The sequence below is a fragment of the Schistocerca serialis genome, chromosome 3, assembly GCF_023864345.2.
Source record: "Schistocerca serialis cubense isolate TAMUIC-IGC-003099 chromosome 3, iqSchSeri2.2, whole genome shotgun sequence".
NCBI classification, from domain to species: Eukaryota; Metazoa; Arthropoda; class Insecta; order Orthoptera; family Acrididae; genus Schistocerca; species Schistocerca serialis.
In genome coordinates this window covers 474,656,869-474,682,475 of record NC_064640.1, presented here as the reverse complement: position 1 = coordinate 474,682,475, position 25,607 = coordinate 474,656,869, and positions in this window count along the sequence as shown.

The following is a 25,607-nucleotide window of genomic DNA, read 5'->3' as shown; positions in this document are numbered from 1 at the left end:
CACATTGGACATCTGCAGTTTTGCTGTTCGCAGTACACACTCTTTCACTGTTTACGATACTTGACTCTAAAACGATGTTTTTATTTTCTTTGTAATTTCATTATTTGGTACTGCTATTTACCTGCCATATTTTTAGTTTGCCGAATGTTACAGCACTTGTGTACCTTTGATTATACGAAAAAATATATCTCTTGTAGCGAGACGCTGTGAATTTATTATACTCACTGAAATAAATGGATGAGAGTTATTTAAAGTCTTGTAATTAAATGCGAAACAGACCCAGTTACTGACGTGAAGGGTCAACACATGAAAACCTAGTAACAGCAGACAAAATTCCGAAGGGAGACATTGCCAGAATAATCTAACGTTTGGAACTTGACAAATAAGCTAGGGACAATGATAGCTCTGTTCAATGGGCATGCAACGGTTTCGCTAGGAAAAGTAACGGGATACGAGCAAATGTTTGAAGGGTCGAAGAGTTATCCATTCCAAAGGTCATTACATCGCGGAAATTCTCCATAATCACTTTTCATCGAGTAAATGAAGACGTGAAGCTACATGTGGAGTGGCTCTCGGCTGTCCAATAACCGAAATATGGGATCAACCGAAGAGTGACGGATCTTCTATAGACGATTTCAGATACGTCAGCACTAATGTTGTACAATTTACTCTCGAAGAACGTACTGCATAAGTACTAATATTATATTAAAGCTCAAAATTTGTTCATAGTTAATATGTTAGTTACTACATGAGAAGTGAATAAGTGCATTCAGTGTGAGATGTCCTGGTGACACTTCATCTGTCCCTTATCCTTTGGAATAAGCACTACACCAGGATAATATCTGTAAATCTGAAAAAAGTATTCATATTATTTGGATGATGCAAAATCTACAGTTTAATGTTGTCACATGTTCATCAGAAGTGTGCACCAACTGCAAGAGCAGAATTACTTCAAGGTCTTTGTTTCAGAATCTATTTATTACTCGTAGAAAATAAATACAACCTCAACCAAAGCTTAGTTTACAAATTCTGTGGTATAAAATGTTTCACAAAGACTTACTGTATTAACCATACGTATACTTTTAGTTAGTACTGTGATTTTTTGAGTTGTCTTGGTTAAATAATACCTGATGTACGAATTAGAAAATTCTATGAAGTTCTGTATGCTATTAAACTTACCGTACAGTGAATACTTGCGAGTAATGAAACAATGGTTTATAATTTTTGAAAAGACGTAATAGTCGCAGTTGGCTTAAAAATATTTATTTTACTTAATGCAGTTTTGGCCTTATGGCATTTATCAGTGATATGTGGGAGACTGTGCTTTAGCATGAATCAAACCCTAAAGGTCTTCTGATCTGTGTATGTGTCACCTTGCATCTGAGTTTTTTTTTTATCTACGTTACAGTCTTACAGTCTTTTAACCTGACTGTAAATCCCAACTACGAGAAGCTAATCAATAATTTATAATGACGTTTATCTTTCATTTAAATTTTCTGAATAAGCAACAACAAATTATTATATTACCATAAATCGTATTAATCAACTTCTAAGACACTAACGAAACACAGACATTGGCTGTGAGCGGGAATTAATTGTAATCAATGGGGGAAGCTGAAAATTCATACCAGACCGGGATTCATATCCGGTCCTCCTGCTTACTGGTAGATGCTCTGACCACTAAACAGGGTTAGACTCTCGGTCCGGCAAAAATTTTTAACTTTCCTCATTGATTTCAATCAATGCCAGCTCGCAGCCAGTGTCTCTAATCCATTTGTATCTTAATTCACAATGGCAGCTGTATCAAAGTGGTATCTGTTTTTTCGGACATGTTCGAAAGAACATACACCACATGTGTATATAAACGGCTGGTATTGTTTACCAAATTTTACAAAACGTACGACTACATTGCCTGGGATGTTTTTCAGCTAAGCGGTTTGTGACTGGAGGTGGCTAAATAATGTTTTATTATTTTAATCAGGCGTGTAACTTGTCATTTTTTATGCACATAGATATCGTGTCTAGGATATCACCATAATATCTAATTGTCTTAATAAAACGTTCATTATGTGGCAAGAACTTTTACTATACTTGTGGTACTATCAGGTAACAATTAATATTCTGTCACGAAATGTCTCGTAGTTTATATAGCAATGAGGAATACCATGGTACAAATCACTATCCGATAAGCCAGATTTACGTATTACGTGAACTCACTAAATCGATTAAGACAGAAGTCTAGAAGTTTCTCTGGAAAGGACGTAGGCTATTTCCTTCCCTTTCTCCATTTTCTAGCCAATACACTGTTTCTTATGGCCCTCCTGTCGAAGGGAGAATAACCTCCAATCTTCCTTCATTTATTGTTGTTACCAACTATATTCAACGTCAATTATTTTCCGTCGCACATCGATTTTCTTCATACAGAATTCATATTAATATAATAACTGGTATTAGTTTTTTGCATGCGTGACTATGCTAAGAAAATGTGGGGATGAAGCGAAACTCCACCATTAGTTGATTAGCCGTGTGTGAACATCGGCGAAAAGAGACAGTATATTGCAAAACAACAACTCGAGCCGGCCACGGTGGCCGTGCGGTTCTGGCGCTGCAGTCCGGAACCGCAGGACTGCTACGGTCGCAGGTTCGAATCCTGCCTCGGGCATGGGTGTGTGTGATGTCCTTAGGTTAGTTAGGTTTAAGTAGTTCTAAGTTCTAGGGGACTTATGACCTAAGATGTTGAGTTCCATAGTGCTCAGAGCCATTTTGAACTAACAACTCGAACTGTGTAGATCGTGAGTAAAAAACACAGGTGCCCGAAATGACCTATGTCTTCAATACAGAAAGGAATTTCAATGAAGCGACTGTTGTTCTTAGATTCATCAGAATGCATAGTTATTTAAGATTAAATGACAGTTGATGTTTGATGCCGAAGATCTGTGTAATAGTGACTGCCCTGATTCCGTAATTATATCCGTATGATTTTCGTTACCCAGAAGTTAAGAAAGCAAAGAAATTCAACTACATGTTGTCATGCACATAACACCAACAGCTCTTCTCCCACTATGAATCATTTGGAGGGACAGGATGACGCAGTAGCGAGCGTGTAACCAGGCCTCGGACGGAGACACCTCCAGTTACCCAGCTATGTCTTTCCTTCCGTTATCAGCTGACACAGCGTTCAGCCCGTCTTCTACCGAATACTCTGGAAGGACGCGTATCTCCTAGCCTTCCTCAGACATAGCTCCCAAGTGTCAAGGACGCAATACTTGCGATGATGATACATCTCTACTACGTGCCGGTCATGGGGGCAAAGTAGGACAGATAAGACCGTAGACCCGTGTTCGGAAGAAGGAATGTCTAATCCCCGCCTGATCTCCCAAAATCACATATTACGAAACCCTCCATCTTTTGTGTGATTAGAAAATTCCGAGTTTCATCCCCAATAATAGTCCAACTTCTGTAGTGCCGTCTCTTTATTGCTCACTCTAGCTTTCCTTCATTCTTCGCCATGAAGTGGCGTCTTATTAATGCTATAAAGAGAGCAAAATGTTCCGTCCACTGCAGAATTCATGTATCTGTTTAAAATACACGAAATCTTAAAACTATCCTCACGTAAAGTGGACAACTCACGTTAGAAAACAAGAAGAATATATCATCTAAGCAGAAACCTCAAATTAAATAAATGTGGGTCGTGTCGTTCTGCTACAAAACTGGGCAAACGGACGTTATGTTCATATCACCAGCACCGTCGTATTCATGACTGAGAAAGAGAGAGACCGACGTAAGAACAACATTCTCTCCAATATTTTTTCACTTGGAACTCTCTCTAGCGTGAATCATCATATAATCATCAGCACTTTTGTTTGTAGTCTGTCTTTTACAGAATTTATTAACAATGCAATGTGTGCAAATCCAAGTTTTATCTAAATAAACTACTGGCCATTTGATTTCAAAAAATTCTTTTTTTATAAAATTATATTTTTAGTGCCCTCTCTTCGTAATTAAATTTGCTCATTCTTCTTATCGCTCGCTTAATATGACTATTTTAAAACCTAAGCCCCTAGAAAAAATATTTTTGTTGAAGACTCTCTTAGTTAGTCTTAAATACTAACACTTTTCGCCAAAATAGTGAAGTTTTCGCATAGTTAATGTCCTGTTCTGGTCTTCATTATTTCATAGAAATACCTGCCTAATAGTACATTCATGTATTTGCTCGAGCATGTTTACTGTGTTTCTTCGATCCCAATCCTCTTGTATCGTGTCCCTCTTTTCCAATTTGGAAATACCTGACAGCGTAAAAAATTTTCCGAGAACAAGTTTCTGTTCGCAGTATGAGAGAACAACAACCACTATATAAGGTTGTAACTGCTATACGTAGCCTTTTCTTGTTACAGCTTTGTCAAATAGTTTTTACTTAGTGCTGAATATGTCTGACAAGATACTGATTAGCTGGTTTACGTTCTATGCCAGGAAAAATGACAGCAGTGTAAGAAATTATTTGAACAGCCGAAGCGATTACAAAACTAATCCTTTTGTGACATTTCATACTGTAGGTAATTCATTTATGTGTAATATTATAGCCGCAATCCAAAGCTAAACACTGCATGTAGAATCGATGTAGAACTCTTGTATAACTGTGATGGTTACCTTAAAGAAACTCATAAACTGTAATCGTATGAGGATTGTTTCTTGTGCTTTTCGACAGTAATGACGCCACAAATCGTCTGTAATCTATACTAGATAAAACTAAATGTACTACATTTTATTAATTATAAAGTGATTATGTGGTGATTCTACAACTTTAATAATTAAAACAATGCAGTAAGATGGGCAAGTATTTACCTGTACATAGTGTTTTGACACCATTCGAATATAGTTTGTAAGGAATTAAACATACAAAAGATATTCAAATATTATATAATGTCACTAGTAGTATAATGGGGTTTATAGCGCAATTTCGATATCAAATTGTTATGAAAATTAATTTAATTAATCAACCGGCACTCGCCCAACCCGTCCCCACCCCCGTCTCAGACCACGCGCACCCCCGCCCCCGGATGACGACACGTGTTTTTCTCAGCTGCACGTTGGTCACAGCCTCATCCTCCCCCTACCTCCTCCTCCACTCCTTCCCTCCAACCCGCCGTATTGCCGGGAACTTCAAATTTTGGCGGCAATTTCGAATTTTGGCAGGAATTTTGAATTTTCTTGGGGATTTCCTTGTCCCAGTGGTGTACTGACATCCCACTCCACCTCCCGCTCGGGAATTGATCGAAAATTAAAATCGGCAGTTGATTTTCCGAGGCTCGAACCCTGGTTCTCCTGGGTGGAAAACCCAAGTGCACCCCTCTAACACAATTAAACTACCTGAGGCGTTTGTAACTGACAGAAAATTAAAAATCACTGTGCATTTTTTCGGGACTCTAACCCTGATTCTACTGGATGAAAGCTCAAGTGCACCCTCAACACACGTAAACTGTCGAGATGCGGGAGAAGAAGGTTGTGTTAGCCTACTTTATTTATTTTTGGTCAGGAAACTGACAAAATGATCAATCCTAATTATGTAAGTAATCACAAAGATCGGGTTTAATTGCAAAACCATAGGCATTGTGCCACACAAGGATGGCATAAAATCACAATAGAGCTTAAAAACTGATGATATCATACAACTGGTGTTACCCTGCTGGGTGACAAATTCGCAATACCACTCGAAACTAGCTACAGACACACTCAGAGAAACCCTACACCTACAAGCTGGAAGGAAAAAGGAAGGGGAGTAAGGTACTATCTTTATCCTTTTTGGTACGAAATACGTTCAGCTGACGATGCATGTATTGAACAGAGAGGAGTTTAAGAAGTGTATTACCTGTAAACGTACAGTATCTACTACTGTTTCACGTCAGAGTTCGCTACAGATTCTTGCTCAAAAACTATCCTGCAGCCCAGGTAATCGAAGCCAGTACACGCTACCACTGATGGAAAACAAATGTGTCACACTTGTAATTAAACATCTAAAGTGTAATGGAAAAACCATCACTTGCAATGAATGGGTCATAAAGCGGCACATGTATGGGGAGAATCGTCGTCCTAAAAGACTGCAGAGTACAGAGGGGGTAGTAGTTGAACGTGCGTTCTTCTCGACATGCAGAAGCTAAATCAGCTGTGATTGGCTGGCGCAGTGACGTCACTGTAGGAGCAAAGCGAGGCAGCGGCTAGCGCAGCAAGCGACTGTTACTAAGGACAAGCAACTACTTATAACACCAATAAGTTCTCAGGAAATTATTTAGAACAGTTGATTTATCTGTTTAGATGTTTGCAGTAGAAGAAGAGTGCCACTGTCTTGATTTCCGCTTCTGTGCTGCTGCTGCTTTCTGCATTTTATGCTTCCTATTGAAGAACCGCATACGAATGAATTATAACGTGTGACGAAAATTCCGGATATTCAGTTTGGACAGCAGTGCATATTGTTTTCACTACATTCTTTTTCCTTGGAAATACTATCCAATCCATTAAATTCATTAAAAATTAGTTCAAACTGAGACACCTTATGTAGCCACTCATCTGTTGGAACTGTAAGCCCACCGTGAGATAGAAATTCAATCCAACCATAATTTTCATTTGGTGGAGGATTTAAAATATCAGCAGACGGCGTTCCCAGTGTCTTGCCACAGTTCTTTGCACGATATGCAATGTAGCCAGCCAGGTAACGGAATCCTTCTGCAGAGCAGTCACATCCCTCTTTAACAGCAGATTCTTCTGGTGCAGGTTGAACAGGGAGGTTTTTATCTCGTAGCTCTTTTTCACCATCTATCATTTGCAGTGCTTCGCTCATGTCAGGTAAAATTCCTGTGAACAGATGTGACGTCAAAAATCCGTCACAATCATCTGCCTCTACTGATGTGTCACTTGACAGAGGAATGTCATGAGCATTGTGTCCCAGCAGTAACAGCCGTAATCGATATTTTACTTCTGATGGAGAAGGGTTCAACTGGAAATGACCAATTCCTCTGATCTGTGAGAAAAAATTCTGGTTCAATCTTGCAGTTAAAACATGTTATTTGTAGTGGCTGAAGATCTGAAAACAGTCCAAATAATGACCGAACAGTTGTCATAATGCCTTTCTGGAATGGGAGCAAGTGATTTGCATTGCCTACGCGCATTTTTTCGGCACACATATACAGTTCTCTCAATATTCTTTCTTGAACATCCTTATGTATCCCATAACCACACGATAACACATTCTTATTGTACCTCCGAGCATTCAGAATGTCAAATGCGTCGTTTGCTAACTGAAAACAATTTGCTGCTTCCTCTTCTTCAGGCATTAGGTACTTTATGGCTTTAGCTGTGGTACTCGAAAAAAGTTGCATTGCCAAATAAACCCTGTAACGCTCTCTCCCCGTGACACTGAGATGAAGCTGTCACAGTTTAGGATACAACTTCATTTCACTCCTATCTAGTGCGAGCAGTCTTTCTACAATAGATTTATTAACAATTTTCCCACTTGGAAGCTTTAGTCCGTCATCCAGAAAGTGGTTCCTTATTAATTTAAACAAATGCGGAACATCTGGAAACACCCAGATTCGTTTATTTTCACACTGGGAATTGGAAAAGCTGGAATTTGTTTCTGTCACATTAAAATCTTTCCACACAGATCGATTTTTTGTTCCAAGGTCGCACACTACCGCAACAACATCGTAACCAACATCTTGTATAGAGCAGATAATACTGTTTAACCGATCAGCTGTTATTTGTGTTTCAAAATCATAGTAAATGGGTTGCTTCCATCCAGAAAACAAACCACGTACCATAACAAATAGCACGTTACTGTGTGGCCCTACAACATGATCTTCAACAGGATCATAAATAATATTGCTGTCTACATTAATTTCGTCGAGTGATAGCACACACACACGTTCAGTTTTTGTCAATACAGATGATTGGGCTTTCATTAGTTGCAAAACGTCTGTCAGCACACCAGGAAAGCATCTGAAAGAGCGTGACGTCCCTCTCTTAAGTGTTGACAGTCCTGGAAGTGGGAAGCCGACCCGATTTCTAAAAAACAAATAACACTTCCTAGACACAGCACGAAGTGTAACCGCTTTCCAAATATCTTCCCTTTGCCATTTTGCTCGTTTCTTTCCACTTAACAAGGAGTTTATCTGTGTTTTTGAAAACAATTTGCCTAATATTTGAGTCACTTTCTCCTGCACTTGCTTCTTTTGACACTTTCGTTGATATTTTATTTTCTCACCACAAGCTTTCACTTTCAGTTACAAACGCATCTCACTACACCTGAGATTTGCACACATAGCTGTCAGTCTGCGGTTCCTGTATTCTAATTCTTCTATACGTTTACAGAGTTCGCTGATCTGTTTACTATCAGTGTCACAGTCATCTGTCGCTGTTGACTGGTCTATTTTTCTTTTTTTCGGAGACACACTAACCAGGTGCTCAATTGCATTTTTCATTGCCTTTCTTGCCTGCAACCTGTCTGCCCTATTCGGAGAAACTGTGTCATCAGGGCCTGAATTTCCACTAACACTGGGAACACTTCCTGGTATATTCACACTCGGCACTGCATCTGGTTTAAGTGTTTTCTTCGGTGGTAGATTGAGAAGTTCTGCTCGCAAGTCACATAGATAATCATCGGATGTGAAATGTAATGAACAAACAGTTGACGCCGCAATATTGAAGCGATCTTTTCGGTGGCACTTCATAATCCAGGCCTTCTGCACTTTAACGTCTTTTGGGAACGAATGTTAAATTATATCCGTGCCTTTTGTCTTTCGTCTGTACGACAGACACCCTGTTACAGCACACCCAGGCATTTTAACGCAACGCTTTTACAAATCACCGCAACAACACCACAAAATAAATCAAAACAACAACACCGGTAAAACAGCTCTTTTGGCGCCTCGACACAACGTGCTCCAATGCTGACGTCATGCGCAGAACGACGAAATATTCGCCGATGTGCGCAGGCCATTGGGGCCGCCCCCGCAAACAGCCAAACACCAAGGCCTTCTCACTTCCCTTCACGCCTCCTCTTACCCCTCGCCGCCCACCATCTACGATGTTCCACCAATGGTCTCTCTGCCCCCACTACCACCCTCAAGTTCCACTACCCGCTCTCTGCTTTCCACCATCTGGCCGCCGCCCAAAGGCGATGCTTCTACCCCTAGAAAACAGCGTGTATAGTCAACCAAACAATAGGAGATAAAAGGACGGCTGCCTCAAGTGCAGCTTGTTCGTCTAAAATATAGCGACAGAGCCCCATGCACCACCCCTGCCGGCCGTTGTGGCCAAGCGCTTCTAGGCGCTTCAGTCGGGAACCACGCAACCGATACGGTCGCCGGTTCGAATCTTGCCTCGGGCATGGGTGTGTATGATGTCATTAAGTTGGTTAGGTTTAAGTAGTTCTGAGTTCTAGGGGACTGATGACCTCAGATGTTAAGCCCCATAGTGCTCAGAGCCATTTGAACCATTTGAAGTACCATACCTGGGCAGAGAGTAGCAGTGTCTGGCGAACACTCGCAGTAGACGCACCCTCTCTGCGTCACTTGCGATACGTGGATTGCCTTCAGACGACAGTCTTAGAAATAAAATGGCATAACCCCGCCCATCCGGAGAAGGGTCCTGATGGCCCTCAAAACTCGGCTTTCCAGCCTAACGAAACAAATCGTGAGAGCTTATCTCGACCTGTGAAGGTGGGAGATTGAAGTTTCATCACAAGATATCGCCGCAACGAAAAAAAAAGAAACACTTGTGAAGAATCATTCCGTCTTCCAGCCGCTAGGCGGCACATCATTGCTATCAATTTGAGAGGCTAAATAATGAAATTAATCATAAGAGTCACTTTGTAGGGCGAGAATGTTTTTTTTCAGCATCCAGATTGCAATCGCGAAGTAGGACAAATTTGAATCCATGGAGGGAACACGATGTTCTTTTCGAGGAACACAATTGACAAATGACATCTGAGGCTAACGACATATGGATGCTAAAACCCACAACATATACTTCGCGTAAGATCCGCGCTATTAAAAAACACGATCATAACAACTAAATTACCTTCACCTTGCTAAAAAAGCGGTCTTGAGTTTACAGGTACACAAGGTCGCAGATAATGTTACGCTTTCGTATCTCGAAACGTGTCGCCTTCCTTGTTTTTCTTTTCGACCCTAACTGCTATGATTTCATTCACAGACAACTCCAGAGCTGTTTATAGACAGTCCCTCTGCATCTTGTACAACTGCTCCTGAATCTGTGCCCCGCCATCCCTGCAGCTTTGTCCATGTGATCGTCCCAATTTAAGTCTGACCTGTACGGAAGTCGAAGAGCGCTATATCGAAGACCTCCTGCATCCTGTGGGGAAACAGAACGAATTGAGTTAACGCGACAGGAGGGTGTTTGACCATTTGGCGATAATGGGAACATAGTGTTATAGCTATGCCAACCGTATACAGTGTATCTGGCCAGCGCCAAACGAAGCTTTCCCCTGCAACACGAGGTAATAGAAGAGATAGTATTAGCAGTCATGGAGGTGTTTCTTCTTGTGAAATTTAGCAAGACTACGCATCATTAATGGCATAGAGGAAGGACGGAGACTTTGTGACACATCTCCATACCACATACAGGTAGTCCGAAGGAGATGTGTGTCGCTCAGAGTGCATTCATGTCTATCATCCAAACATCTGTTTTGATACTGATAAATATACAGGCATTAATTAACTGGAGCAATTGGTTCGTGATCGAAGTCGCTTCTACAGACCGGTGTATAATTTCGTCAACTGTACTTTAGGATGACCATATCCAACAGACTATAAGTTACACGAGAGGGTTCCCATGTTGCTCATTCACAAGCAGTTAAATACATAGGTTTTCTTTTTATTTGTAACACACTCAATCAGTGTACACCACCGTACATTTTTTTTCCTACTTGACTTAGAGACCCATGTCAGCTGCTGCTAAACAAACATTAACACGTTTAGATCCTCTGGCTCTCACAGAAAACTGAACATCACATGGCATAAACGGTACAGCTACCATACCACAGGCTAGTAGAAATAAAATACAGACGCAATGTTCCTCATTGACAAAACTGTGGAACAGATCGCAACTTATGGAAACTGGAAGAGTTTGCAGTATTGAAAAGCGGATCCAGCAATTATTCGAAGGTGATTACCTCTACAGTTAATCTCAACTTCCCATCGAAAGGCTGGCGGATGTCTCGGTGCTCCGTTTCGAAAAGTATTGTTCCTTAATTTTACAGTCATGTACATAATTAGCCGGCCGGGGCGACCGAGCGGTTGTAGGTGCTTCAGTCTGGAACCGCGTGACCGCTACGTCGCAGGTTCGAATCCTGCCTCGGGCATGGATGTGTGTGATGTTAGGTTAGTTAGGTTTAGGTAGTTCTAAGTTATAGGGGACTGATGACCTCAGATGTTCAGTCCCATAGTTCTCAGAGCCACCCATGTGCGATGTGTAAGGTTAGCGTCAAATGAAGCCTGCTTCTACAACACGACCACAGAATGAACAGTTACGGTGGAGTTTGTTGCTAGGAAAATTAGGAACTCTCAACATCGAAGCAGATCCGGGTCCCTCAGGATCCATTCATATCTATCACCCAAACATTCTATCAGCGTTATTCTGTGTCATTCAGTATAGAAAAATTACGATCTATAAAAGCTCCCTTAATTTCATCCGATAGATTTTTCCGCATCTCTCTCTTCCGATATGTCGAAAACGAATACCGTCTAGGTGCCGGCATTGGGCATATGTGGCGAACGTATCAAACATACAGATAATTATCCATTGGAGCAGGTGGCCAGTGATCGATGTCGCTTGCACAGACCGGTGTAAAAGTTTTGTCACCTGTACTGTATGAGAACCTTATCACACATGCTATCAGTCGCAAGAGAGAGAGGCTGTTTCGTTGTCTGAGACACCGCTTTTTCTGCTGAAACACGCTTTGTACACTGTCATACACCTTTACCGCCATGACTTCAACGTCTGTGTCAGATTCTAAAGTAACATTAACACATTTGTTCCACTGACTCCACCAGAAAACTAGACATCGCACGGTGTAAATCACATTATGTGGTAATCAACCGCGTACCTGGACTGTTGGGATAGAAGAGATACCATCAATGTACTGTAATAATTGATGCAGAACAATTCTTGTACATGGGAACGAGTATACGACAGCAAGAGGAATGCGGGAAAATGGGGAGATGGAAGCACCGGGAAACGGGAATACAATCTTTCATTTTTCATCGAAGCAACATTCTACTGTATGCTGTTGAGGTAACAGTGACACACGCGAGTTGACTGCTGTCTTCGATGCTTTCCTGGAAAAAAGAGAACCGTGTGCCTCTAAACATACTTGCATTTGCGTTGAAGTATGGCAGAGAGTGGGTTGAGTGATAGGGTGAGATTGAGCTGTAACGGGATAGGATTTAATGGTAGACTGATGATGCATTCTAGAGAGAGAGGGACATGTTGCTGAAGGTCATTTGACCATTTCTTTCCGTTGCTCTGTCGGGATGTATCGGTTGTGTGACATGACCTGCGTTCGACTCTCATACAACTGCGTGTTCTGTCTACTTCCAATCGTTAACAGCAAACCTCTCGGTCATCAGGGGACTTTTATCCTGTTTCTATACATTCCTCTAGACGAACGAAGATCTATGCGACGTACTCCATACCCCCTGCCGCATCTTAGGCATAAAATCGAGTCTTCAGTTTCATAACTACGGTGGTTCAAAGTAAGTGGCAGGTGTTTGTGAGGTACTACAATGTCCGTGTATACATCTGCTTGACAGATTACTGTTTACAGAGCTAGGCGCGAAATGACGTGTAAATTCACATATCGAACACCACTGCTATGCGTGTGTCCCTTTTTTGTAAGAGGCATTACCCATTACTAACGATCATTTTATATTGGACTGAGGCGAGCATAGTATAATTTCTGAACCGTGATCGGATGTGAGTAGTGGGGACTATACACCTCTGGAAAGCTATATTGTACGTGTATCGCAAGGAATCGATGTTTCAAGGAAGTAGTTTTTCATTTTACAATTTATTACCATAGTATGTCGCAGAGATATCTGCAAGGAGAATGTATGTCATGTGCTGGAAATATATTTCTTACATTGGGACAGTAACAGCGTTGCATTCCTTACGACTAATAGGTTGGAAACAACAACGATATTACATTATAGTGTGTTTTAAGTGAAGAACACTTTAGCCATAGAAGTGCATGTCTTTATGTTCTCTCTTACTTATACCTTCTTGGTAGTGACCTCACACACTAAAACAATACTTTAGAATTGCTAGCGCAGTTGAGTTACATAAAACGCAGCAAAAAACGTCCGTCTGGAGCTCCATCATGCATAAAAACCACCCCTTTCTTCTTCTTAACCGTCTGTTGTATCATCACAACAGTTTCATTTCTGCTTTACACTGATAAGGGGTGCTAACCTCCTCGAAATTCGCCCATCTGGAGAAATCTTGTGCTCTTGATTCGGTGTGGGACAGCAGTTACAGCTTCTGTTTCCACTGTTTCTACACGAAACGTAGAACGTAGCGTTCTACTTCTGGTCAGCTGCAGGGAGCGTTCGTCAAAGACAATGAGAGGAGCTCTTTCGGTCTCTAACCTTATCCTAAGAATGCGAGAATGACTCCTATCCACATAGAGAAAGATCGTAAGTCATGCACTATGATCGAAGTGCTAGAGATATGTAAGTAGCTGTCTGGTATATGTTCGAGAATTTACATTTGATGAACTTACTGCACAGTCATCTTCTTAAATTCACGATGGTACTCGCAGGGTAATGGAGGGGCTGTTTAGCGATGATACAGAAATTGGTGAGCATGCTACCGCGTCATTGGTCGGTGTTGAAATTGTGATATAATTACTAAAATTGATCGCACTATCAACTATGATGCGAACTATTACAGTACTTCGGTGGTGTCTTTTCCATCCCAACAGTCCAGGTACGTGGTTGATTACCACATAATGTGATTTACACCGTGCGGTATCTAGTTTCCTGAGGGAGTCAGTGGACCAAACGTGTTAAAGACAGTTTAGAATGTGACACAGACATCGAAGTCGTGGCGGAAAAAAATGTATGGCAGTGTACAAAGCGTGTTACAGAAGAAAAAGCGGTGTATCAAACAACAAAACAACGTCCCTCTCCTGCGACTGATAATATGTGGAATAAGGGTCTGTGCATGCGACGTCGATCACTGGCCACCTGCTCCAATCTTGCAAGAAAAGGCTTCATTTGGTGCTGACATTACACGTCGTACATGGGTGGCAGAGATATGACAACATGTTCCCACTTCCAACCAGTGGTCAAAACACGCTCCTATAGCATTAACTCAGTTCACTCCGTTTCTACACGGGTTGCAAAATGTGGTGGATATTGCTACCTCTGACTTCTGGGTAAAATTTCTAAAACTGAGCTCGCTATCAATAGCAGTGTGTATATCTGCACATCGCTCCATATCAATGACATCTTTCCAATCCCAACTGACCACTGGGTACACTGTTGATTACCGCATAAAGATAGACTGAAACCACTCCGTTGAGATGGAGGGAACCTTGACCAACACTGAATATTTACTCCTTGTGGATGTGGAACGTGGGATTAAATGTAGAGGTCATCATCTGAATGCAGTGGTTTGGAAGCGTTCCTCATTGCTACAGATGCGTCCTATTTCCATATGCTGCTATACCATACACATGTTTTTCTTTTTATTTTTTATTTTGTTTCACCAATAATATAAAAATACCTCTTTTTATTTGTGCTGTCTGATGAGTGTTGTGAACAGCACCTTCCAGCGATGATCAACACCGCAACAGTAATCATGTACATGACTTTAAAATTAAGGAACAATACGTTTCGAAACGGAGCACCAAGACATCCGCTAGCCTTTCGATGGGAAGATGAGATTAACTATACGGGTAATATCTTTCGAATAATTGCTGGAACCGCACTACGATACTGCAAACTCTTCCAGTTTCCACACTTTGCTATCTCTTCCTCATTTTTGTCAATGAGAAACATTACGTCTGTGTTTTATTTCTACCAGCCTGTGGTATGGTAGCTGTATAGTTTATGCCATGCGATGTTCACTTTTCTGTGAGAGCCAGGGAATCAAAAGGTGTTGACGTCGGTTTAGCAGCAGCTGACATGGGTCTCTAAGTCATCGTACAGAAAACAAAGGGTGTGGCGGTGTACACTTATTGGGTTTGTTACAACCGAAAAAAAACACTGTATTTGACTGCTTATGAAGGAGCAAGTCAGGAACACTCCTGTGTCATTAATGTTCTGTTGGATATGGTCAAAATACAGTACAGGTGATGAAATAATACACCTGTCTGTGGAAGCGAATTTGATCACGAACAACCTACTCCAATCAACCAATACCTGTATAATTAATATTATCGCCACATTTGATTGGGTGATAGACATGAATGCACCCTGAGAGACATAGATCTCCTTCGGACTACCTGTATGTAGTTTGGAGATGTGTCACAAAGTCTTCGTCCTTCGTCTATGCCATTTATGATATGTAGTCTTCCTAATTTTCCCAACAAAAAACACCACCGTAACTTCTCGTACTATCTCTTCTGCTACCTCGTGTTGTAGGGGAAAGCTTCCTTTGACGCTGGCCGTACACATTGTATATGGTTGTCAGAGCAATGAGGCCATGTTCCCATTTCCATCGAGTGGTCATAAACGCTACTGTCGCATTAACTGAACTCGTCCTGTTTTCCCAAAGGATGCAGGAGGTTTAGATATAGCGCTCTCTGACTTGCGTACAGGTCGGACTTAAATTCGGACTATCATATGGATTAAGCTGCGGGGAGGGCAAGCAGAGAGTTAGGAGCAGTTACAAAATACAGAGCGACTCTCTAAAACCAGTTGTGGTGTGTACGGCATCCTTAGAACATAGGTTCGAAAAAAAAGAGATACGTATGTGACTAGTTTAGAGATACGAGAGTGGCATGAATATGATTCACCAGTGGCTGTATTTAATAAAAGACGTCTCTACAGGATCCCACGCAAATGTTTTTGGTTGAATGAATAGAATTCATTCCAAATAGCGGACAGAAATTCTGCCTGAAACGATGTGTGCCTGTAGCCAAAACCACTTTTTATGCAGCGTGATGGTAACTTAGGTGACCTGATCGTGTTCTTCAATATCGCGGTCCTTACCCGAAATGTATGTTGTGTGTTGTAAAATCCCTCTGTGGTCAGCTTCAGATGTCAATTCTCGATAGTGTTCCTCGAAAAGAACATCGTGTTCACCCCGTGGATTTCCAGTTGTCTTCCTTGTCAAGTGTAATCCGGCTGCTGAAAAAAAAGTTACTCGCCATACGAAGTGACTCTCATGACCAATTTAATTAATTAGCCTATCAAATTGATATCAATGACGTGCCACCTCGCAGTTGGAAGAGATGGCTAGAGCACCACGGAATTATTCTTCACAAGCGTTCTCTTTTGTTTTTTTTTTTTTTGCGGCTATCTTTTAACGAAATTCCAATCGCCCCCTACACAGTGCGATGTAAGCTCTCACGATCTGCTTCGTAAACGCTAGTAGGATATAGGGTAGTAGGATAAAAGGGTACTTGTCATAGTGTACTTAATAGCTAGGTTCTCTTGAACTATAGCTTCTTGTTATCAAACGCTAAATGAATGTGTTTTTTTCCGATATGTGTGCCAATGGCGTAAAAGATTGTCTGCAATGTTTATAATTCACGTGCATGTCAGTTTATTTGCAGACACTGAACGAGAGAGACTCTCTCTGGTTTCGTAATTTGTTCAACAAGGTCGAAGAAATTGCTTAATGTAGAGTTATTTTTCTTTGGAGTTTAAATTCTAGCTTTCTCTTCAGTCTGATGACAGTTTCAAAACAACGAGGACCTTCTATGGTGATCGGTAGTTCTCGCATCAAAGTATTTGAAATATTTTTCCTCATTTTACACAGGGTTGGCATGTCTCTGCTCATCATTTGTGAAGGGTGGTGGTACACTTCGCTGCATATCACAAAATAATGAGCTGCGACTGCATTAGAACGTAAAAACTAAAAGAAAATGGAATGTACCTATTTTCGTGGAAAGAGGACACTTATTATGGTCGCAAATGCGATTTCCTTTTTTTAATAGATGCTTGACTGCAGATACGTTGACGTCAGATACAATTGTTCTCCATCACCGAACAGCGGGCTGCTGTGGGCGAAAGGCCAGGGGGCGCATCTCCTGTGGTGGTCACCGGACACAGCCGCTCTGTCGCTATATTTTAGAAAAACAAGTTGGTCTTGAGGTGGTCGTCCTTCTATCTCCTATTGTTTAGTTGACTAATCACGCTATTGTGCATGGATAGGAGCGTAGCCTTAAGGCGGCGGCCAGATGGTGGAAAGCCGAGTGCGGGCAGAGGCCTTAGAGGCTTAGATGGTAGCGGGGGCGCGAGACGCTCGATTGTGCATCCTAGAGGGGGGAAGAGGGAGCCGTGAGGGAAAGTGAGAGGGCCTTGGTTTTCGGCTGTTTGTGATTATACATCAAGAAGAATGCACGTTGAACTACCACCCCCTCTGCACCCTGCAGTCTTTTAGGACATGTGTTGTATTATGACCTGTTCATTACGGGTGCTGGTTTTTTCATGACAATTTCGGGACGTAATTAGAACAGTGACTCATTTTGCATATGGTTGTGTAATTAGGCCCAATCTTTGTGATTAATTATGTTGGTAGGATCGATCCTTGCGTCAGTTTCCCGACAAAAATAAATAGAGTATACTTACCTAACGTCCCCCTCCCACTTCTGGACAGTTTCCGTGTTTGGTTGTGGACTTGGGCTTTCCATTCAGTAGAATCAGGATTCGACTTCTGGAAAGGACACAACCATTTTTAATTTCCCGTCAGTTCCAGGCACCTCTGGTGGTTTAATTGAGTTACAGAGGTGCACTTGGGCTTTCCATCCAGGTGTTTCGAGTCCTGGAAAGGGGACCGCCAATTTATATTTCCCAACATTTCCCAGGTGTGGGATGGGGTGGGATTTAAGCACAGCACTGGGACAAGGAAATTCTCACGAAAATTCGAAAATACCGCCAACATTCGAAATTACCGCCAACATTCGAAATTCCCGCCAATAAGGCAGATTGGTGGACGGGGCGTGGTGGGGGCGGGGTAGGGGTAGGAGGGGACTGGGGCACACGTGCAGCTGAGAAAAACCTGTGATGTCATCTGGGGTGAGGGTGGGTGTGATTGAAGGCAGGGGTGGGCCTGGATGGGCGTGGGTTGAGGTTATTAATTGATCAATTTAATTAATTTGCGTATTAGTTTGATATCAAAAATTGTGCTACAAACCTCACTATACTATTACTAATGTTCTTAATACAAAACTATATTTAAAATAGGGTTAAATGTAGAATTCACTTTCATTTAGAGTGTCTCTGGTTAACATACGACGCAGTCCAAGTATGGAATGTCGTTTCAAGCGTGTAACGGAAATCTAAAATATATTTCTTGATTCGTGTACTCTAAACTGTATTACTGCCCCATCTAGAGAACTGAGCGTGTTCCTTGGTTTTTTATTGAGTTTACAACGTTTAATACAATAAAAATCGTGTACTTATCAGGCAGCTACAAACTTATCGATTTGATGGCACTTTTTTGGTTTGAATTTCGTTAATTCTTTATTCAGTCAAAGTGTTCCTCATATGCCCTGGTAACATTGTTTCTATGCTGGTCATACGTTTAAGATTGCGCTACTCTTCCATTATTGAGACTATAACGTCTAGAAATCTTATCGCTTCCAAAGGGAAAAACGGTTCAAATTGGGTTTATGTATGGAGTATCAACAGCATTAACTCATAGATATCAATTACTCATTTTCACGGTTAACTGGTTCAAACGTTTTCTGCAGAACACAGTCTGTCTCACGCGGTTTAGAGACAGCTACCTCGTACTGAAGTCTGATCATTTCACGTTGGAGGGTCTAACAATATAGCTCGATAATAATCTAGTTATTATTTCAAAACTGGCCAGAATCGGGAAGGTGATTTGATTGTAGACAATCAACGGCAGGTAACCCAGACATTAGTAAGTGGAAAAAATTATTTCTTCCTAGTTTATATCTTATTTTACTTTACAGTTTCCTGTATATGAAATGTAACCACAATTTCTGTATTCGTTTAAAAATTGAACTGAAAGTGATATCTCCATTAGAGTGACCGAACCCTGACATTCAGAACAGACAAACACAAATAACAAGAACAGACCGCTGTACAGACCTGGTATCTCGCAAAATGAAAGTAAGCAAACTGTTGAATACTTTTTTAATGTTTAATACTTGATAGATTTCACCTATCTAGCTACAGTCGTCAGTATAATAGACTAATGATCAGAAAAAATGGAACACCATGAATGACGAGAGAAAGGACGTTCATACGAGGTACATTCAAGTTCTAAGGCCTCCGATTTTTTTTCTCCGGACTGGAAAGAGATAGAAACATGCGCATTGTTTTAAAATGAGACCGCAATCATTGTCAATAAGTCCCAGAGAAGGCAGCACCGTACGGCAGATGGAATTTTACCGCCAGCGGCGAGAAAGAGAACTGTTTTAAATACTTAAAATGGCGACGTTTTCGTTACTTGAACAGCGTGCAATCATTGGTTTTTTGAATTTGCGTGGTGTGAAACCAATTGAAATTCATCGACAGTTGAAGGAGACATGTGGTGATGGAGTTATGGATGAGTCGAAAGTGCGTTCGCGGGTGCGACAGTTTAATGAAGGCAGAACATCGTGTGACAACAAACCGAAACAATCTCAGGCTCGCACAAGCCGGTCTGAAGACATGATCCAGAAAGTGGAGAGAATTGTTTTGGGTATCGCCGAATCACTGTTGAACAGATCGCTTCCAGAGTTGGCATTTCTGTGGGCTCTGTGCACACAATACTGCATGGCGATCTGAAAATGCAAAAAGTGTCATCCAGGTGGGTGCCACGAATGCTGACGGACGACCACATGGTTGCCCGTGTGGCATGTTGCCAAGCAATGTTGACGCGCAACGACAGCATGAATGGGACTTTCTTTTCGTCGGTTGTGACAATGGATGAGACGTGGATGCCATTTTTCAATCTAGAAACAAAGCGCCAGTCAGCTCAATGGAAGCACACGGATTCACCGCCACCAAAAAAATTTCAGGTAACCGCCAGTGCCGAAAAAATGATGGTGTCCATGTCCTGGACAGCGAGGGCGTAATCCTTACCCATTGCGTTCCAAAGGGCACTACGGTAACTGGTGCATCCTACGAAAATGTTTTGAAGAACGAATTCCTTCCTGCACAGTAACAAAAACGTCAGGGAAGGGCTGCGCGTGTGCTGTTTCACCAAGACAACGCACCCGCACATCGAGCTAACGTTACGCAACAGTTTCTTCGTGATAACAACTTTGAAGTGATTCCTCATGCTCCGTACTCACCTGACCTGGCTCCTAGTGACTTTTGGCTTTTTCCAACAATGAAAGACACTCTCCGTGGCCGCACATTCACCAGCCGTGCTGCTATTGCCTCAGCGATTTTCCAGTGGTCAAAACAGACTCCTAAAGAAGCCCTCGCCGCTGCCATGGAATCATGTCGTCAGCGTTGTGAAAAATGTGTACGTCAGCAGGGCGATTACGTCGAGAAGTAACGCCAATTTCATCGATTTCGGGTGAGTAGTTAATTAGAAAAAAAAAATCGGAGTCCTTAGAACTTGAATGCACCTCGTATTCGTAGGGCATCTACATTAGTATGTTCTGCAGAAATGATTAGCATTTCAGTCACCTAGGTTCAGCATGTGACCTGTTGCCTAGTAGGCACAGGGTCTGCCAAGGGTCCTAATAACTTGTTCTGTGCATGGTGCAATCGATGCGTATAAGGCACGAATGGCATACTGTAGTATAGTCATCCGTGCTCCATTTCCTGGTTCCTGAGTTCATCTGTGGTGGTTGACATTGAGTCACAGTACTGCTGCCGTCCTTTTACTATATCTCACACATTTCCGATAGGCGACAAGTCTGGTGATCTAGCGGACCAGGACAAAAGGCTGACATCCTGTCATACCAAGATCGCGCGACTTCGTGCAGCAACTTGTGGTCCTGTATGTCTTGCTGAAAACTGGCGTCAGGGGTGTTGTGCAGAAATAGTATGGCTTTGCTGAGAAAAACTTACGTCGATTTTCAGATGGAGCTCGTAAAACGACTGAGGTAGTTTTTTAAGAAATAAATGGGGAAACATTGGTATATAGAGAGAAATACAGCGATACACTGCACCCTGCATTGTGTTAATCCGCTGGCAATATGCGAAAATAACTGCCATCATGGACGTTGTTGTAAAGACCGTTACTAAACTGAGATCGTACTGCTTGGGATATCGACAGTTTAAATCCTTCCTGGAAGAGATAGAGGGTATTTGTGTCCATGTGCCTTAGTTTTGTGAAGTACCCTGCTTGAGGCAAGGTGTTTGAGAAAGTTTTTTTCAACTTGCAGAGAGACATAGCGTATTCTACATCTACATCTACATCCATACTCCGCAAGCCACCTGACGGTGTGTGGCGGAGGGTACCCTGAATACCTCTATCGGTTCTCTCTTCTATTCCAGTCTCGTATTGTTCGTGGAAAGAAGGATTGTCGGTATGCTTCTGTGTGGGCTCTAATCTCTCTTATTTCATCCTCATGGTCTCTTCGCGAGATATACGTAGGAGGGAGCAATATACTGCTTGACTCTCGAAACAAAAGCCCGTATCGAGCTACTGAGCGTTTCTCCTGCTGAGTCTTCCACTGGAGTTTATGTATCATCTCCGTAACACTTTCGCGATTACTAAATGATCCTATAACGAAGCGCGCTGCTCTCCGTTGGATCTTCTCTATCCCTTCCATCAACCCCATCTGGTACGGATCCCACACTGTTGAGCAGTATTCAAGCAGTGGGCGAACAAGCGTATTGTAACCTACTTCCTTTGTTTTCGGATTGCATTTCCTTAGGATTCTTCCAATGAATCTCAGTGTGGCATCTGCTTTACCGACGATCAACTTTATATGATCATTCCATTTTAAATCACTCCTAATGCGTACTCCCAGATAATTTATGGAATTAACTGCTTCCAGTTGCTGACCTGCTATTTTGTAGGTAAATGATAAGGGAACTATCTTTCTATGTACTCCCAGCACATTACACTTGTCTACATAGAGATTCAATTGCCATTCCCTGGATCATGCGTTAATTCGCTACAGATCCTCCTGCAATTCAGTACAATTTTCCATTGTTACAACCTCTCGATACACCACAGCATCATCTGCAAAGAGCAACAGTGATCATCCAATGTAATTGACAAGGTCATTTATGTATATTGTGAATAGCAACGGTCCTATGACACTCCCCTGCGGAACACCTGAAATCACTCTTACTTCGGAAAACTTCTCTCTGTTTAGAATGAAATGCTGCGTACTGTTATCTAGGAACTCTTCAATCCAATCACACAATTGACTGATAATCCATATGCTCTTACTTTGTTCATTAAACGACTGTGGCGAACTGTATCGAACGCCTTGCGGAAGTCAAGAAACACGGCATCTACCTGTGAACCCGTGTCTATGGCTCTCTGAGTCTCGTGGACGAATAGCGCGAGCTGGGTTTCACACGACCGTCTTTTTCGAAACCCATGCTGATTCCTGCAGAGTAGATTTCTAGTCTCCAGAAAAGTCGTTATACTCGAACATAATACGTGTTCCAAAATTCTACAACTGATCGACGTTAGAGATATGGGTCTATAGTTCTGCACATCTGTTCGACGTCCCTTCTTGAAAACGGGAATGACCTGTTCCCTTTTCCAATGATTTGGAACGCTACGCTCTTCTGGAGACCTACGGTACACCGCTGCAAGTAGGGGGGCAAGTTCCTTCGCGTACTCTGTGTAAAATCGAACTGGTATCCCATCAGGTCCAGCGGCCTTTCCTCTTTTGAGCGATTTTAATTGTTTCTCTATCCCTCTGTCGTCTATTTCGATATCTACCATTTTGTCTTCTGTGCGACAATCTAGAGAAGGAACTACAGTGCAGTGGTCACAGGGTGTCTTGACATTTTGTTATGATCCACCTACCGCTTTGAAATAAGACCAAAATTTCTTACGAGTTTCTGCCAAGTCAGTACATAGAACTTTACTTTCGAATTCATTGAACACCTCTCGCATAGCCCTCCTCACACTACATTTCGCTTCGCGTAATTTTTGTTTGTCTGCAAGGCTTTGGCTATGTTTATGTTTGCTGTGAAGTTCCCTTTGCTTCCGCAGCAGTTTTCTAACTCGGTTGTTGTACCACGGTGGCTCTTTTCCATCTCTTACGATCTTGCTTGGCAGACACGCATCTAACACATATTGTACGATGGTTTTGAACTTTGTCCACTGATCCTCAACACTATCTGTACTTGAGACAAAACTTTTGTGTTGAGCCGTCAGGTACTCTGTAATCTGCTTTTTGTCACTTTTGCTAAACAGAAAAATCTTCCTACCTTTTTTAATACTTCTACGAGGGTTATTCCAAAAGTAAGGTCCGGTTATAAAAAAAAAATCAAAACTAAAATGTTTTTTCAAAACAATTGTTTTATTTACGTTCCTTACATCTTTATCTATTTTTCTACATAACTTCCATACTTATTTAAACATTTGTCACATCGTTCAACAAGCTTTTGAATGCCCATGTTATAGAAATCGGCCGCCTGTGACGATAACCAGTCCTTAACTGCTTCTTTCACTTCATCATCTGTGTCGAAGCGCTTGCCGCCGAGAAACTCCTTTAAGTAACGGAACAGGTGGAAATCACTTGGCGCCAGGTCCGGACTGTAAGGAGGATGGTCCATCTGTTCCCATCCAAATTTCTTGATCAGAGCTTGCGTTTCATTTGCAGTGTGGGGTCTGGCATTGTCATGCAACAACAAGATTCCAGACGACAAAAGACCACGTCGCTTATTCTGGATTGCACGTCGAAGTTTAGTCAGGGTAGCGCAGTAGGCGGCTTTATTAATCGTTGTTCCTCTCTCCATAAAGTCGACTAACAATACTCCACGTCTATCCCAGAACACAGTCGCCATAACCTTACGTGTTGAGATTGTCTGCTTTGCCTTGACCTTGACTGGCGATGACGTGTGACGCCATTGCATTGACTGACGTTTAGACTCTGGAGTGATGTGAGAAACCTATGTCTCATCCCCTGTGACAACATTGTCTAAAAGACTGTCACCTTCCTTATGATATCGCTCCAAAAAATCAAGAGCAAAAGCCATTCTTTTCATTCGTTGGGGCTCAGTAAGCAGCCTGGGATCCCAACGGGCACACAATTTGTGAAACTTCAAATGTTCAGACACAATTCTGTACAAAGTTGTTCTACTCACATTCGGAAAATGCATGTCTACGTCTGTAATAGTGAATCGGCGATCTTCACGAATTTTTTTGTCAACCGCATTGACCAAATCGTCTGAAGTCACTGATGGTCGGCCACACCGTGGTTCATCGTGCACATTATCCCGTCCTTCATTAAAAGCTCGCACCCACTTGCGCACTTTACTGTCGCTCATTATGTTAGGACCGTACACTTCAGTAATCTGCCGATGGATTTCCGCCGCTGAATTGTTTCTTGCAGACAAAAACCGTATCACTGCCCTTACTTCACAATCGGCGGGCTGATCAATTGTCTTAAACATTGTAAAGTGACACTGTGAACTACACTCAGCAACAGTAACAAAGCGAATGGCGGCGTTTGACGCGCAAGGCTTGCCGGGAGTCGGCGCGCATACGTGTTTTGTCATTGGCGCCAAATTTCAATAGTTACGGCGAATCGGACCTTACTTTTGGAATAACCCTCGTATTTACGGCTGAAATCATCGATGCAGTAACCGCTTTATGATCGCTGATTCCCTGTTCTGCGTTAACTGTTTCAAATAGCTCGGGTCTGTTTGTCACCAGAAGGTCTAATATGTTATCGCCACTAGTCGGTTCTCTGTTTAACTGCTCAAGGTAGTTTTCAGATAAAGCACTTAAAAAAATTTCACTGGATTCTTTGTCCCTGCCACCCGTTATGAACGTTTGAGTCTCCCAGTCTATATCCGGCAAATTAAAATCTCCACCCAGAATTATAACATGGTGGGGAAATCTACTCGAAATATTTTCCAAATTATCCTTCAGGTGCTCAGCCACAACAGCTGCTGAGCCAGGGGGCCTATTATTCATGAACGGAACACCAGTAAAAAGGTTCAATGAGCCGAAGCAGATATTACGTCTTGCATTTCTAACTGACCTTACAGAGCATCTCATCGTCTTGATACAACTTTTGCACTGTAGACACACAGTAATGACGTTTTTGACACCGTTTAGATCGTTAAAAGGTAGCTGCTGTAGTTGATAAGGCTATGGTCACTAGCGCACTTTTTGAATGTTGCACTAACTATAAATGAACTACATCTTGAAAAAGAGACACTGAAAGAAAATTTTTATGAATTTGTACCAGTGCTACATGCTTTGTTAGGAGACATTGATAGTAGATTTAATGACTTAAATTGATTTGG